We start from the raw sequence: 15,790 nt of genomic DNA, 5'->3' as shown, positions 1-15,790 counted from the left end.
TATCAGTCAGTGGCCACAGAAACTTAAAATAAAACTAAATCTCTATCTAAAGGTGTATTACACTAACTTAAAAATAAGAAAGACTAGGCTATACACTAAATATTAAAAACTTGTATTTAAAGACGTACAGTAATGTTCATGAGTTCATAGACGTTGAAAAATTACTTTCAAAAACTTAAAACATATCTTTTTATGTCATAAAATTGTATTTAAATGATTTTTGTATTTACAAGATTACGAGTAATTTTGCTTAGCCTCGAAGCATAAAGTTTAAGTATCTACAGCAAATCCATTTCATAACCAACTCAAACTAGCACGATCATAATTGTGTAAAGTATACGTAGTTATAGACAGAGCATTATCATTCCACAAACTACCATCGAGTCCTCCACAGTAGCGATTTATATTTCACAACCAACTTGCTCCAATTGCAGTCTCAAACGTAATTAATCACTGTTTTGGGTCGAGGTGATAAAACGCTGGAAGAGGCGTCTCCTTTAATGTTTCTGGCCAAATTTGAGTTTGCGTGGGTCAACCATACTTTACACCACTCCGGACCAAGATGGACGGCTAGATTGGATCTCGCTGTAATTTGTGTGTTTAATGGAGTCCTAAATCCGCATTTGAGCTAATCAGCTGATCCTACTCAGTGTGGACCTGGGAAAACTGGAACTGACTGCAGAATCTACCTTAGCTTCTTTTAATATTACATTGAAATTCCACATCAAGAGGGACTGCTAAAAAAATATTCCGATCCTAAATATTCAAACATAAGGGTTTTTTTTATTCTGAATCAACCACTACAGATTTTCATTGTAATTTATAAAAAAATTAGGCGTAATTTTGAACAAAAACCAATGTCGATGACATAACTTTTACTTTGGTTTCGTGTTTTTATCAACTTAATTTTAAAAGTGTGACACAGAGAATTTAAATTAGTTCTTTTTATAATACCATTTAGCTTAACTACTGCAAATAAACAGTTTATGCGACACGAATTAATTGTTCCAAGGAGACTTGTGTTCTTCAAACTGAAATTCTTCCCTTCTTCAAATTCTTCTTTTATTTGCGTAAATAAAATCTTACGAGTTAACTAATGTGTAGGCCTTATATCCTTTTTAAAGCATTGGACTTTGTACAGTTACAATCTATATCAAGTAGGATGGATACGATTATTTAGGAGTTGAGAAATATTCAATAAGTAGGGAGGGCTTCAAATCTTCAATCAACCGGAAAGCATATTAGGGTCTAATTGAAGTTTTTACTACCCCTAAAAAAATACTTTACTACACTACTTTACCACATTTAATTATTCAATTTGATTTCACTATTTCATTAACAATAGCCTACAAACTAACACCTAAATTTTATCGATCCCATTTTTCTGATGAGATGTGAATACAACAACCTGTAGTTATTTCATTCGTATGGAGCCAAATTATGACAATTTACAAGCACTGTAGGCTACCTTTTGATATAAATGTTACGATCCAAAATTATCAGGACAACCCAGATACAGAGAAGTCAGAAGATTTCAAAATAGTACACGACACCTTCAATCACCAAAGCAGTAAAGGTCTAGGCTTACGTTCCCCTTGAGAACACACTCGGGGAGATTAGGTTCATCTCAGGAAGCCGATTGTCAGGGGAATCACTTCCAGCCCCAGGTCCCTAGGGAGAACCCGGGAAACTGGGAACTTCTACAGGAATACACTGAGAAATTCCTATACATTCCTTGTATAGTGCATAGTGCTGGTCTCGTCAATAGATTAATGCGTATGTGACAAAAGATACAAAAACTGTATTGTAATTCGGAATGGATGGATTGATATCTTTGTGCGATTTTCATAGAATTTCCTAGATCACTGTGTTAGTTTATTCGAACCAAGTAGAATGACTATGATTTCACTTTCCACAAAAATCTTTACACAAAACTGGCGTTGGTGGAATGTGTCGAGAGGGTTAATAATATTATCTCAGTTGAGTTGGGGTAGTGCTCACCTTAAGGGTATTCAAATGTCACCGGTTCGATCCTGACTAAAGTGAGAACTTTTACGAAGGTTCATAACTGGTTTCACCTATCTTTGATTATTAGACTTTTAGCATGATAATTACTAACTGTTAAAAAAAGGCAATCTTAGTAACAAAGCCACACAAATATTTCATTCCATTCTTAATTAGTTTTAAGCTCAAAATATGCAGTTTTGTGTGCGATGCTGTTAAAAGATTTATCATTGAACATATTTGTCTCAAGAACTTTCGTAATTTACCGAGTTTCCCATTTAACAACACGTAACAAAACCATTATTTTCCAACGTATCCAACCACATTTAAGTAGCCCATAAATGAATATTCAGTATTCAAGCATAGACCCCATTAACCCTTCAGGCTGCCCTTTCAAGGCCAATATTTCCTGCTGATTCAACTCGGTGAGGTTCTAGCCTTTCATTCTTTTCCAAGTTGATTATTAGCTTTTTATCTCATTGAGCCAGCCACCCCCCGCACTATTGTGGGTTGGGGGGTTGGCAGTTGGCTGGCTCCCCCGCATATGGCGCGACACAACCGATGTTTGATTACAGGTTTTATGAGGCAGAACGATTGTCGAAACTGGGAAACTATAGCCAAGTACTCCTCACCCTACCCTGCTATTGTAACCACCAGTCGCGCCAAATGTAACACCGACTCCCGCCAAAACTGACGCCGGTCTGTCTAGGATAGCGAGCTGGTCTAGTTAAGAGCACTTCAGTTTTTGAGGTCACGGGTTCAAATCCCGTCAACCACACGTGAACTTTATTTCAATCATCATGCCACAACACCTAGGATTTGTGTTGAGGTGATGATATTAAAATATTCCAAATAACAGCAGAAACTGCGTTTTCTACTTTCGGAGAGCGCTGTACTTGATCAATTTCTACAAAGTAATCTTAACAAATCGCGAATTGCAATTCAGGATAGTGTAGTAATTATGTATTTACATATATTATAGCCTATTACGGAAACTGGTTAAAAAATTAAGTGTAGATCGGTCAACAAATTTAGTGTAGATCTTTTATGTTTCATTTTCCACCTACAGTAGGCCTATTTGATAGTTACAATTTGATTTTAAATCGATGTTGAAATAGTAAATATTTTAGAAACCAATTAAATGGTGAATATCTTTATAAAATAATCGGCAATTATTAAACATGTCTACACCACGAAATCCCCGCATGAAATCCCCGCGAGGTAAAGCCACATCTTGGCTCCGCGGCTGTCATACAACCATGACACTACAGTGACGCGAGGTTATTGGCCTGTCCGCCGCTCAGTCCCCGCGCGGACAAATTAAATTTTAATAAATAAACCACACGCGATAAACTTTTAAGCAATAATTTGACAGCTCTACAAATAGAAAATCCGCACGCGCATAACTCTTCCAAATACAAACAATATTTTTCACGAAGAGTACTAATTTGGATGCAGTCAAACCAGTTCTGACCGAGCGATTTGCATGGGAGGTTAAAGAGCTGACCTCGTCGTGTTTGGGGAGAACATTGAGAACACCCTCTTCATCTCAACCTACAGAACACTGAGAACACCCTCTTCATCTTAACCTACAGAACACTGGGAACACCCTCTTCATCTCAACCTACAGAACATTGAGAACACCCTCTTCATCTCAACCTACAGAACACTGAGAACACCCTCTTCATCTCAACCTACAGAACACTGAGAACACCCTTTTCATCTCAACCTATAGAACACTAAGAACAGCATCTTCATATCAACCTTAAAAAACAATAAGAACATCCTCTTCATCTCTACCTATAGAACACTGAGAACACCCTCTTCATCTCAACCTATAGAACACTAAGAACAACATCTTCATCTCAACCTACAAAACAATGAGAACACCCTCTTCATCTCAACCTATAGAACACTAAGAACAGCATCTTCATCTCAACCTACAAAACAATGAGAACACCCACTTCATCTCAACCTACAGAACACTCAGAACACCCTCTTCATCTCAACCTACAGAACACTCAGGAGACGTATGGAAGGCGAATAAACGTCTGATAGGTAAATCGGGTAATAGTTTAGTTTCTGTTAAAAATCCCCCTGTCGCAGCAAACCTGCAGACTAAGCGAATTTCCTTTTGCGTGATCAGATTTACTGAAATATTTCCTTAGGCATGTAGGATTTATTCCGGCAAAAAATGGTCTAGGGGTTTTCATTTTTGCGGGGTTGAACGGGAAAACACCATGTAAAACAAAAAGAACTCCTGAAGATACCGTCGATTGAAACCCACATAACAGTTATTCTTAGTCAGTAACAAAGCTACAAAAGGCATAAAACTCCTTTCTACACTCGTCCTTCACTCATTTTGAGTTTAAATACGTACATAGGTGGCGTCCCCAAATTGATAATTGTGATCAAATCGGGCCACCGTAGTCTGTAGCTCTATATCCAACACAGACATCACTTCGAAAACACAGTGGATATTTCCACTCAAAACTGACACTTTACCCAAAGCCATAAGGAGATAAGTTTACACGTAAACTACGTATCGCAGAATGGAAGACACATAAATGATTTCGTTATTTTACGAACAATTGTAAACGTTTCCAGGAACACGAGTGTAGATCTAATAACACGAACAGTAATTACTATTTTCAAAGCGTTACCTCTAGCAGTTTATGACTTAATGCAGTGAACTTCCAATTTCATTTTATATCCGTAACTACACTTCTACTTGCCGACTTCATTTAATATTTTATGGTCAAAAAAATTAAGCTACCCTGATGTTTACGTTCTAACGAATATTTAATAAATATTTTGCAACCCATTAACATAACCGTGTTTATAACATCTGCTAAAATTCAATACAACTCGGCTGATAGACTACGCAGCAACCCATAACATTTAACCCTTACGTCACCGGTCCAACCCGAATCCCATTTTCCTCTTATAAACCCTAGACCCAATCAATTAATTTCGTCTGTATGCAAATCGGAAACGATTAATTAAAAACAAATGATCGGTCCGATTTATTGTTATCACTTACCATCTGTGTAACCCAGTTGAGTCCGGTCCTGGGCGTGGTTCCGTAAACGGTGTCGCAACTACTGTATCGGACTGGATTGGATTGGCCCATATACATTATCATTACACACCTCGTCATACGTTGAGTCTAGCACAGCCTTCGCCGTATCTTGTGACATCGTCCTTGTAGTAGGCAGTATGCATCGTGCAGGTGCCAACACTATAATCCTCGACTGTACACATGATCCTTGGTTTGCATATCTTATCTGTTTGTTTATCACCTGACGTTGCCAATAAACACACTTGTGTAAAGTAGACATATTGCCCTTGCAGGATCTTGACGCTCACTTTCCATTCTTACTACGACAATAATGCAAGTCAACTTTTTATTATTTTCAAAATAATCGATGGTTGATACAAACTGTGTTAAAATACTTTCAGTTATTTCGAAGGACATTAAAGTTTTTAAAACAACTTAAGAGGGGGAAACTAAATATCAACAGTGACACACTTGATCGCTTAATCCGTTTGTGTTCATTGTTCCGAACTCAAACTTGTAACATAGCAGGACATGACCGAAATTCTGCTACAGCTGGTATCTGAGGTAACTTTTTCAGAGTCCACGATCGATATTTTAATTAAAATGAAAATTTAACTAGATTCAACCCAGAATAGCAGTATTAAGTGGTTATAAATGCAATAACAAATATTTTTACATTGCATTCAAGCACTAATTTTTACTGTTTGAAATATTAAAACAATTCATTTTAGTTGAAAGCCTAGCTAACATTCGAAGTTCAAAACATAATAGTAGTAATATCATTTAGAATTTCATAGTTAAGTTAGAAAGGCCAAGAAACGGGGCGAGCGCATTTGTATAACGATTAATTTTATCTCGAACAATTCTAGTGGAAGACGGCTCTCATTTAAACGGTAATTACTACGCTTGGAAGTTGATAAGATAACAAAACGATGACTCGTTTCGTTTGTTGTAGCCTCTCTTATTTTGGTAGGGGTTTCTTGCAAGAAAAGTGATAGCAAGAAAATATTATTGGCCCTGTTTTAGCAAGTACCTATGTGATTTTAGTTACTTATGAGGAAGACTAAGATTCAAAGACAATTTTCCGACTTTTAAATTCAATTGCTGGCACCCAGGACCTTTTAGGAAAACGCTGTTGTTTACAAAACGTAACGAATCAACATGTGTTGTAAAATGAATTAGGCTGCTGTAATTTTGATCGTGTCGTATGGTAAACATATGGTATGGATAATGTTAAATAGGCTACCTTTTGTTTAGAAATATTCAAACATAACATAAGCGATCACCAAACTCTAGACTAATTTGTACCACCGTAACTTTAAACCCTCTTCACATTGATGAACACTTCTATAAATTTCCCGAACGAAAAACTACTTAAAAGAAGGCATAGGGTTCATATTCCCTTTACATACGCTTGATGCATACTTACACACTTTGCAAACGCATTGAAGATTAAAAAAACCCAATTAAAACATATGAATCACGAACATGAAAAAGTGGGAGGGTCTGACAGAGTGTTCGTGCCATACTCCCGCACTCGTCACAATTGTGTTGATAGAGCTATTAGCTGTCGAAGACGACATGCGAACACGTCACACGCTTTTGGCGTCAAATCTACACTGATCAGAACTCAAACGGGTGCCCAAGTCTGGGCGATTTTCCTCACTACAAGCACAGGAAACATACAAGATTGCATTGGATATTGCCTAAACTCACCTTCTAACATAAATTTTGCATTTGTTTGACTGTTTGTGAAGGTACCTAGCAAGTATCAGTATTATTCAATCGGTCCAGTTAATAGACCGCAATGTTGTAAGAATTATGATTTGGGTGTACATGAGTACATGACCGATAAAAAAATATATAGTAGGGATTGAGCATACGGTTCTCTTTGAGTAATTCGGCTGATAGGACGATTTAGAGAGAAGAGATCCGGTACCTACCTATATCACCAATATTTTTTTCAGCTTATTCGGGGTTTTGTTTATGCACGAACACGATTTATATTACATGGTCAGGTACAAACAATGAAGTTTCGATGTAAGGTGTCAACCTTGATAATTCCATTGCTGCTCAAACGGATGGTTTACCAAAGCAAGTTTCACTAAACAAATTCAACGACCGTAAACACATTGTTAGAAATAGTAGCATAAACTACCTTCCATACGACAATATTTTTCCCACTATCCTCTTCTTGCAATGTAGGTAGTTACAGATAGATTATATTTTTACGAAGCCATGCACCAGTGTATTTTAGTGTGTATTCAAGATGTAGGGCCTATATAAGTGAAGGAGTGTTGAATGATATGACAGCCTTGTAAACTGAAACATTTTGGCTACTTCTTTATCCTAAACCTAGTAAGCCAAATGGTCAAAGACAACTGGGTCCAGGCTAGAACCAATAAAATAGCTTCTTTTCTCAGGATCGAACCAGCAACCTTCTGGTCACTAGGGGAGCACAATATACTCATCTACCTACTTCCACATATGTCTAAATAACCTCACAATCTCAATCCGCATATTTCAATGGTCCTTCGTGCCGGATCTCGGGCACTATACCCTGCGTCTTACGACTTTGTCATCGTTCGCCGTACAGCCCAGGGCGTCTCAGCGCCGCCTGCCGCCCGCCGCACGACTACACAACTCAGCCTATACTGTTATGTGGCGGCACGACCTGGCCCTAGGACAATTTACTTTTTGAATGCAAATCAGCCTAGGTGATATATATTCTTGAAAAATAGCTTCACCTTGTAAAGAAGAGTAGTCCGTTGCGGCTTTTCTGAAACTTAATGCAAACTAAATAAATTCAACTACCGGTACGCGTTTACCTATCATCTCTATGACAATAATATCCAAACGGAATGACTTGTACAGATCGTGGTCAAACTCATTGCTAAATGTGAACAGAAACTTACAAATACTGGTTTCTCAGTTAAATATGTTCTAAACTCTATAATTTTTCATATAATCTACGATAAAATCTATACACAATTAATTTAAATCTTCTGATGTCTAAGATACCAAATGTCGAATGATGGTAAACTTCATATTCCTAAAGACCCAACAACTATCGTAATTTTACTCCAGAAACCTCAACCTAGCCCTAATTTATAGAAAATTCAAACTACAGGTTAACCATTACATAAAAATGGCGTATTTGTGTGGTAAATAAACATTTTTCTTGCAATTTACATTTACATAACACCGAATAACGCTATGCAAAAAACACCCAAAGAACGATCCACGTGTTTCAGACCCAAATCCAATTAGCCAAGATATTTCGTAAATACACAATAATTGGCATCGCACTGCATGTACCAGAGCTAGAGATACTGCAATGTTCGTGCACTTCTGCGCTCACAATATCTCTCATCTCTTCTGGAGAACGTTTCACGAACTGGTGACCCGATACAAATTGAACTGCTCGACCGATAACTGCAACGCTGCATTTCAGCTTACAATCAAACACCGTTGAATATTCTTGCTGCTTAGGTTAGTTTGAACTGGACCGATAACTAACTGCAACGCTGCATTTCAGCTTACAATAAAACACCGTTGAATATTCTTGCGCTTAGGTTAGTTTGAACTGGACCGATAACTGCAACGCTGCATTTCAGCTTACAATAAAACACCGTTGAATATTCTTGCTGCTTAGGTTAGTTTGAACTGGACCGATAACTGCAACGCTGCATTTCAGCTTACAACAAAACACCGTTGAATATTCTTGCTGCTTAGGTTAGTTTGAACTGGACCGATAACTAACTGCAACGCTGCATTTCAGCTTACAATAAAACACCGTTGAATATTCTTGCTGCTTAGGTTAGTTTGACTGGACCGATAACTAACTACATCGCTGCATTTCAGCTTACAATAAAACACCGTTGAATATTCTTGCTGCTTAGGTTAGTTTAAACTGGACCGATAACTAACTGCAACGCCGCATTTCAGCTTACACTAAAACACCGTTGAATATTCTTGCTGCTTAGGTTAGTTTGAACTGGACCGATAACTAACTGCAACGCTGCATTTCAGCGTACAATAAAACACCATTGAAATATTCTTGCAGCTTAAAAGGTTAGTTTGAACTGGACCGATAACTAACTGCAACGCTGCATATCAGCTTACAATAAAACACCGTTGAATATTCTTGCTGCTTAGGTTAGTTTGAACTGGACCGATAACTAACTGCAACGCTGCAATTCAGCTTACAATAAAACACCGTTGAATATTCTTGCTGCTTAGGTTAGTTTAAATTGGTCCGATAACTAACTGCAACGTTGCATTTCAGCTTACAACAAAACACCGTTGAAATATTCTTGCTGCTTAGGTTAGTTTGAACTGGACCGATAACGAACTGCAACGCTGCATTTCAGCTTACAATAAAACACCGTAGAATATTCTTGCTGCTTAGGTTAGTTTGAACTGGACCGATAACTAACTGCAACGCTGCATTTCAGCTTACAATAAAACACCATTGAATATTCTTGCTGCTTAGGTTAGTTTGAACTGGACCGATAACTAACTGCAACGCCGCATTTCAGCTTACACTAAAACACCGTTGAATATTCTTGCTGCTTAGGTTAGTTTGAACTGGACCGATAACTAACTGCAACGCTGCATTTCAGCGTACAATAAAACACCATTGAAATATTCTTGCAGCTTAAAAGGTTAGTTTGAACTGGACCGATAACTAACTGCAACGCTGCATATCAGCTTACAATAAAACACCGTTGAATATTCTTGCTGCTTAGGTTAGTTAGTTTGAACTGGACCGATAACTAACTGCAACGCTGCATTTCAGCTTATAATAAAAAACCGTCGAAATAATCTTGCTGCTTAAAAATTAAAAAGATTATACAATTGTACAACGTAATACAGGCCTACAAATCTTTATGGACCACCTTCTTGCCTAACCAAGATGAATTTTTTTACAACAGCCATTTAGTTTCAATAATGCTTACTAGTATATTGGCACGGTACTGTAGTGTTTTGGTTGATAACCTTTTTACCTCGCCACAGATAGAGATGGAGGGGAAAAGTTACTAAAAAAATAAAGAAAATAAAAGCTTCTAAACCACTGCCTACTGTATTCTACCCAAACAAATTGTAAATATATATTTTCTACTCAGGTGAAATAAACTACACGGGTTATAGGCCTACTGTAATGTATCACCGGATGCACAAACCTAAGCAAGGGAAGCTAGATCTGATATGACTAAAACTACAAACTGAAAAATGTGGGACAGACTTTCATCCCTTGAAACAAAAAAATACCCGTTGTCTCTCCTGGCGCCGTTAAGGGACCTGCGGGGTAAAAAAACTGGCCAATTTCACGGACCCTTGGCTTGTCTTGGTAAAGATCACACTAACGAGTGAGGTATAGGCGACCTGACGGATGAGGATTAGGGTCGGCCAAACACTTAAGTCTAGTTAAATTTAGGAGCTTACGCCGCACCAATAGATACAAACTTGCTTACTGTGTCACACTCATAGGCCACTAGTGGAGGAAAATAATTGTGTCAATCGCTGATATTATCGATAAATAGTAGGCTACAGGAATCAGCAATATGTTATCACCATAAGAGAATTCAGTTTGAAACCTCAAATGTATAACTTTACCAACCTAAATAAACACCATATGATAAAATTTATTTAAAATAACTATTCTCATTTAAATAGGAATACGTTTACTTTTTAAAACATTCCTTTGAGTTTTTACACTGACTACCTACTTAATATATGTTTTATCTTAAAACGACCTTCTCGTTACAATTAATTAATTTCACAGGCCTCGCATGAAAATAAATTTACCAACGGAGAAATCATAAAAAAATCATAAGCCCCATTTTACAAATATTAAAATGTAATATACCGTCGCAAGTAGGCCCATATTACCTAACCATTGCCGCTAAAAGACTTTCCAATTCTTAATTTTATTTAAAAAACCCTTTTCATTGCTAGGCCCTAGGTAAGTTTTTGCGTTGTTTAAGTAAGTTTGGTCCGTTTACCTCCTTTATTTTACCGAATAGCCCATAGTGATCAAATTCGTTATTTAACTTAGATTCCATAGCGTATTTATTTATTTATTTCCCAACGGTTTACACCAGTTTACAAGAATATATACAATGTTGTGGATGGCAAAAATCATGCAGTGAAGTGGTAGTACAGTGAGTGGAAACAGCAAGAACATCATCAATACTTATTTAATACGCAAGCAGGTTTTTTGTGACAATTACTCCTCTAAAACTACTGGACTGATTGACGTGTTTTTGGTATCATTGGAAAGAGCGTAACGTGAAATTGTGCAGGAAACTTTCTTTTTAGGGAAATAATTATAGAGTGAGGCCCTGGGGCCCTTTAAAGTTTCGTATTTCTCCATAAGATTAACATGGAAAAGAAAATTGTTACGAAACTCCAATTGTTGTCAGAAATTAAAAGTGAGAAGAAGAACATATGTTAATTGTAAACAGTCAATAAGTTTGCTAATTTAATAGTTTGCTACATCATTTCCATAATCTTTGAGTCGAATCTTTTAAAGTCACCATAAATTATGACTGTTGTTTGTTTTAAAATAACGCATTTAATACTTAGCAATTGCTCGAATTCGAGCAACAGGGACACTAGTTATATACTAAATAACAATTAACAAGTAATAAGTAAATAGATACTAAATAAATAAAATCTCGTATTATTATCAATTAATTGTAGGCTAAGTGTAAGTATGTAGCATGATAAATTTAATGGATGCCGTAAATCTTGTTTTTGTCCAATGTTTGGTTTATTTTTATTACCTAACTTATCACAAATTATAATTTACGATTAAGTTCCGTAATAAAAATGCGATTTAAGTTAAGTGCCACTTATAAGTGTTATCTTAAATATTGTAAATACGAGGAATGGGACGAATACATTACGTTTAATTCGTTTACCAAAGGCCAATTGCGATAAAAGTACCGGTACAGTAAATACAATTGCGTAAAAGACTTGCAAGATAAAATTTAAATATTTTACCACAGGCCCAGTTAGAAAAATTCCACAAATATCTTTATATTTAATTTTTCCTAAGGTGAATTTAAAATGTATATACTGTATTTATTTTAATCCATATGAATACTGCTCGTTCTTGTTCATTACAGGTAATATTAATACGTCATGCCTATACTACCTAGATTAAAAATAATTAATTGGCCTCTAGTCTTGAACATAAATGGCTTATACACAAAATCGCAATGTAAAATAGATTTTCAGCTCTTTGAAAGCTAATGTTATAGAGCGCGCACTGCTGGATGTATTGATCCTAGCCGCTAGGTTATGTTTTGGTTCAACGGGTCTCGACATGAAAAATCCATTGAAACCCTGACGCGCACAAAATACTCTCGTGCCATATAAATGTAATTAATTATCTGCCATAAAATGAGCAAACATAACGAAATAAACTTAACCTAGCCGAATCCACTGAAAGTCTTACCTTTAAAAACAGCAATGTGGGATCCCTGCAACCTGGCGTTTTAGAAGATAAACAAAATCACTTCACAATCACTGCACTATCACGAAGATCGGTTTGTACTTATCTAATGGGGTTCAACGACTAGAGGCTGTGGAACCGGTTTGGACGGCTCCAGCACACTTCACTATTATATCGCTTTATTTGGATTGTTTTAACCTTTGGGAGCTTCTTCTCACTAAATCCCACCTGATTGTGGACAATTTGTTATCCGTGCAATATCGATAGTTACTTGATCACAGAATCGTACACTTGTTTGTAAATTTACAAAATTTATTAACCTATTTGTAGATGAATAGGTGATTTTGCCCTATTTGTAGATGAATTGATGATTTTACAAGGCTTATGACACTGGTTTAGGTCAATATTAGCTTACCATAATGTACCGATCTACTCTATACGGAGTAGGCCTATGCAGGTCCAGTTTTCAAAACGTAGAAAAAATTAATTAGTTAGCCTAAAATAAACGTATTACCGTGTAAAAACTATAGGTCAATAGTAAAACCGGACAGATATCCATTTCACACTAATACACACAACGCATTCTTTGTTGATATCGATTCGAACACTTAGCAGCACGCTTGAAACGCGGTAGGTGGAAACAGTGGTCGTCGAACTGAATGTTTCTAGTAAACGCACTAATATAAACACTTTTATTCACCGTGACACTAATAGGCGCACTTGTTCTGTCAGGTGAAAAACAAGTCCGGCGACAACACACCTCACTCGTTTGAGAAACACTCATTGACTGAAATGCTCGTCGAGCCGACTCGCCGACTGCAAGAGCCGGGCTGAGACGTTCGGGAGTTCCCGGCGATGATCGGGCGTTTTCGGCTCTCATCAGCTGGACTCGAAGGGACCCGAGCATTCCGGACTCGTACTGAGCTTCTCTTCTCGTCATTCTTGCAACAATCAAAATACTTGATTCGACTTTTTCTGTTTGTGAAATCACATCACTCTAGTCATAACATATTATATAAAATTTTTGACTCTGTCCTTGATACCTGTAATCAAATTAATAGTTTTTTTCATGTTCTATACAGTACTTCGGTAGATTGTGCAATAATTGTTGGGAAAAAAACCTAAATGTTGTGGGACGATAACTTATGTTTCATCTTGACATAAGACATTTAATGATTTATTGATCTTTAGGCAATACATACAATCGATTTTGTCATGGACGCTTGAAACGCACAAGTCAGTCTTAAGTACAACAGTAAAACATGCGACACTAAAGCAAAAAAATAAGTGTTCATTCTTGCAAACGTTCTTGCAAACGTAGAAATAAATCCAATGTATTAGTGCATTGTACATTCTAGTGATGCATTCGTATTTAATATTATAGATTTTTTACTAAAGCCAAGGTGATTGAATGACAACTGATTATTAAAATAATAATTTAAGTAGAACAAAGAGGTGTCTCTCCCGATCTCTGTTTATTATTTTTTTATGGAATTTCGGAATGGAGAAATACCATTGGAATTGTTTAGCTAAGAACCAAAACTTAATTTAGCTAAGCTTGACGAAGGTTGTTTTAACCATCCAAAGGTGCCTATTTCAACTGTAAAGAATACTATGAGAGTGTGAGCCCCTGTTAACTATAGGTATTGCAAAAGCCAAATTCAAACGCCCTGACAAAATAGACAAACTATTTACTCAAAAACTTAATTTCATATTTCAAAACGAACAAATGAAACTTATTTCAACATTTAATTACACTAGACACAAAAATGTAGGCCCTAAGCTATTTATATAATAGTATAACATACATTGTCTCGTAAAAATCTTAATGTATTATATTATCAATATTTCCCACCCATACATCTTATTGCCTGTTCAAAACCCATTGATACGTTAAATATACCTGTTAGACCACCATTCAATAGTGTGTTCCCCTGGAGAATTATACTACGTATTTTCCTGCTGATTGCATCCACAACCAATTAGTAAATATGTGTTTCAGTAATTATGTAACTAATTTAAATACGCTCATAGTGATAAATTTAAAACTTTACAAAACAATATTTTACAGTATTTTCCAAACACTTGATATTTCCCTTCGTTTTCCGGTAAAGCGAGAGAGAGGGTCCGGCTCGTTGGCACTTCATTCAAAATGATAATCAGATTTCCAGCGTCTCCCTTATCTTATCTATTTACTACCCTACATCCACCCTGCTGCCCTTACAATAGCCGCTAATCATACGCCGTCTGCTAAGGTTGTTCTTATCACAGCGCTCAAAATAACTTCCAGGGGCTTTTTTGAGTTTAATGTTTGTATTTCTATTAGTTCTATCAGTTCACTCTAACCCCTCTATTGTAAGGGCTCTTATCTTCCGAGCCATATTGCTTTTGCTCCTGCTTTTTAAATAATGGTAAACGGGGATTTTGAGGGATCCGATTTTGGGGTTTTGTGATGAAACAAGATGATATTCGTGGGGTTAAAGTGATGTGTTAATCAATCATGAATAAATCGTCATTGCCTTCAAGTACTGTATTACAAATTGTAAAAATTGTGCGTTGTGTGTCATGTATATTTTCACTGAAACTAAAACAGACAACACTTATAATATTAAATTTGTTGTATCTTAACGAAATTTTAGTTTAATGATAATTGATGTTTAAAAAAATTAGTATTGACTAATCGACAGAAAACTATATTTCAATAGTAATTTAATTGCTTAGTATCCACATTAATCCAAACCCTTAGAGATTTCATTTTAGTACTCTATGTAAATTTATTAATTTCTATACAATTCATATATTATTCTGATAAGTGAAAAATGTTTTCACTCGTTTTCTAACTTTTAATCACAGTTTTCTAGACCACACCTACGCGAAACTACTGAGTAATTTTGTTTTAGCATCTATAAAATGTAAAATAGGTACAATTCGTTAAAATTGTTATTTATGTGCTATTATTTTAGTGTTATTAATGAGTGTGTTAGTGTGTTATTTATGTGATCGAATGGGCACTTTGTAATTTAGTAATTTATAAACAAAACGTTTCAGCTCAAAAACAATAATTTGTGTTGTATTACTGTTAACTACTCTTACACTTCATTATTATCACCCAGCTTTCCATTGCATGTTTTGTTCGTGTTTTAAACTTGCTGAACACAACACACCCTTCCCAAGAAGTGCACACGAATTATGTATTGCCAGGCAAACACAAATTACTCTCAATAACCTAATAAGTCTCCCGCACTATCTTATCAGAACCA

The 15,790-nt window shown here is 36.2% G+C and overlaps 1 protein-coding gene across 4 annotated transcripts in view; it reads right to left on the bottom strand.

The window, feature by feature from the left end:
• The window catches only part of LOC128988628 (ephrin type-B receptor 1-B-like), a 248,739-nt gene extending 235,437 nt beyond the window's left edge, over positions 1 to 13,302 (bottom strand). For all 4 annotated transcript variants that reach the window (XM_054410093.1, XM_054410091.1, XM_054410094.1 and 1 more), the window contains exon 1: positions 12,534 to 13,302. The gene's annotated coding sequence lies outside the window, so the exon portion shown is untranslated. The remainder of the gene's footprint in view (positions 1 to 12,533) is intronic.
• Between the last annotated feature and the right edge of the window lie 2,488 nt (positions 13,303 to 15,790).

Source organism: Macrosteles quadrilineatus, unplaced genomic scaffold, assembly GCF_028750875.1.
Source record: "Macrosteles quadrilineatus isolate MER2022 unplaced genomic scaffold, UCM_ALF_1.0 Scaffold_3__2_contigs__length_128488019, whole genome shotgun sequence".
Taxonomy (NCBI): domain Eukaryota; kingdom Metazoa; phylum Arthropoda; class Insecta; order Hemiptera; family Cicadellidae; genus Macrosteles; species Macrosteles quadrilineatus.
This window is presented reverse-complemented; position numbering and strand designations above follow the sequence as displayed.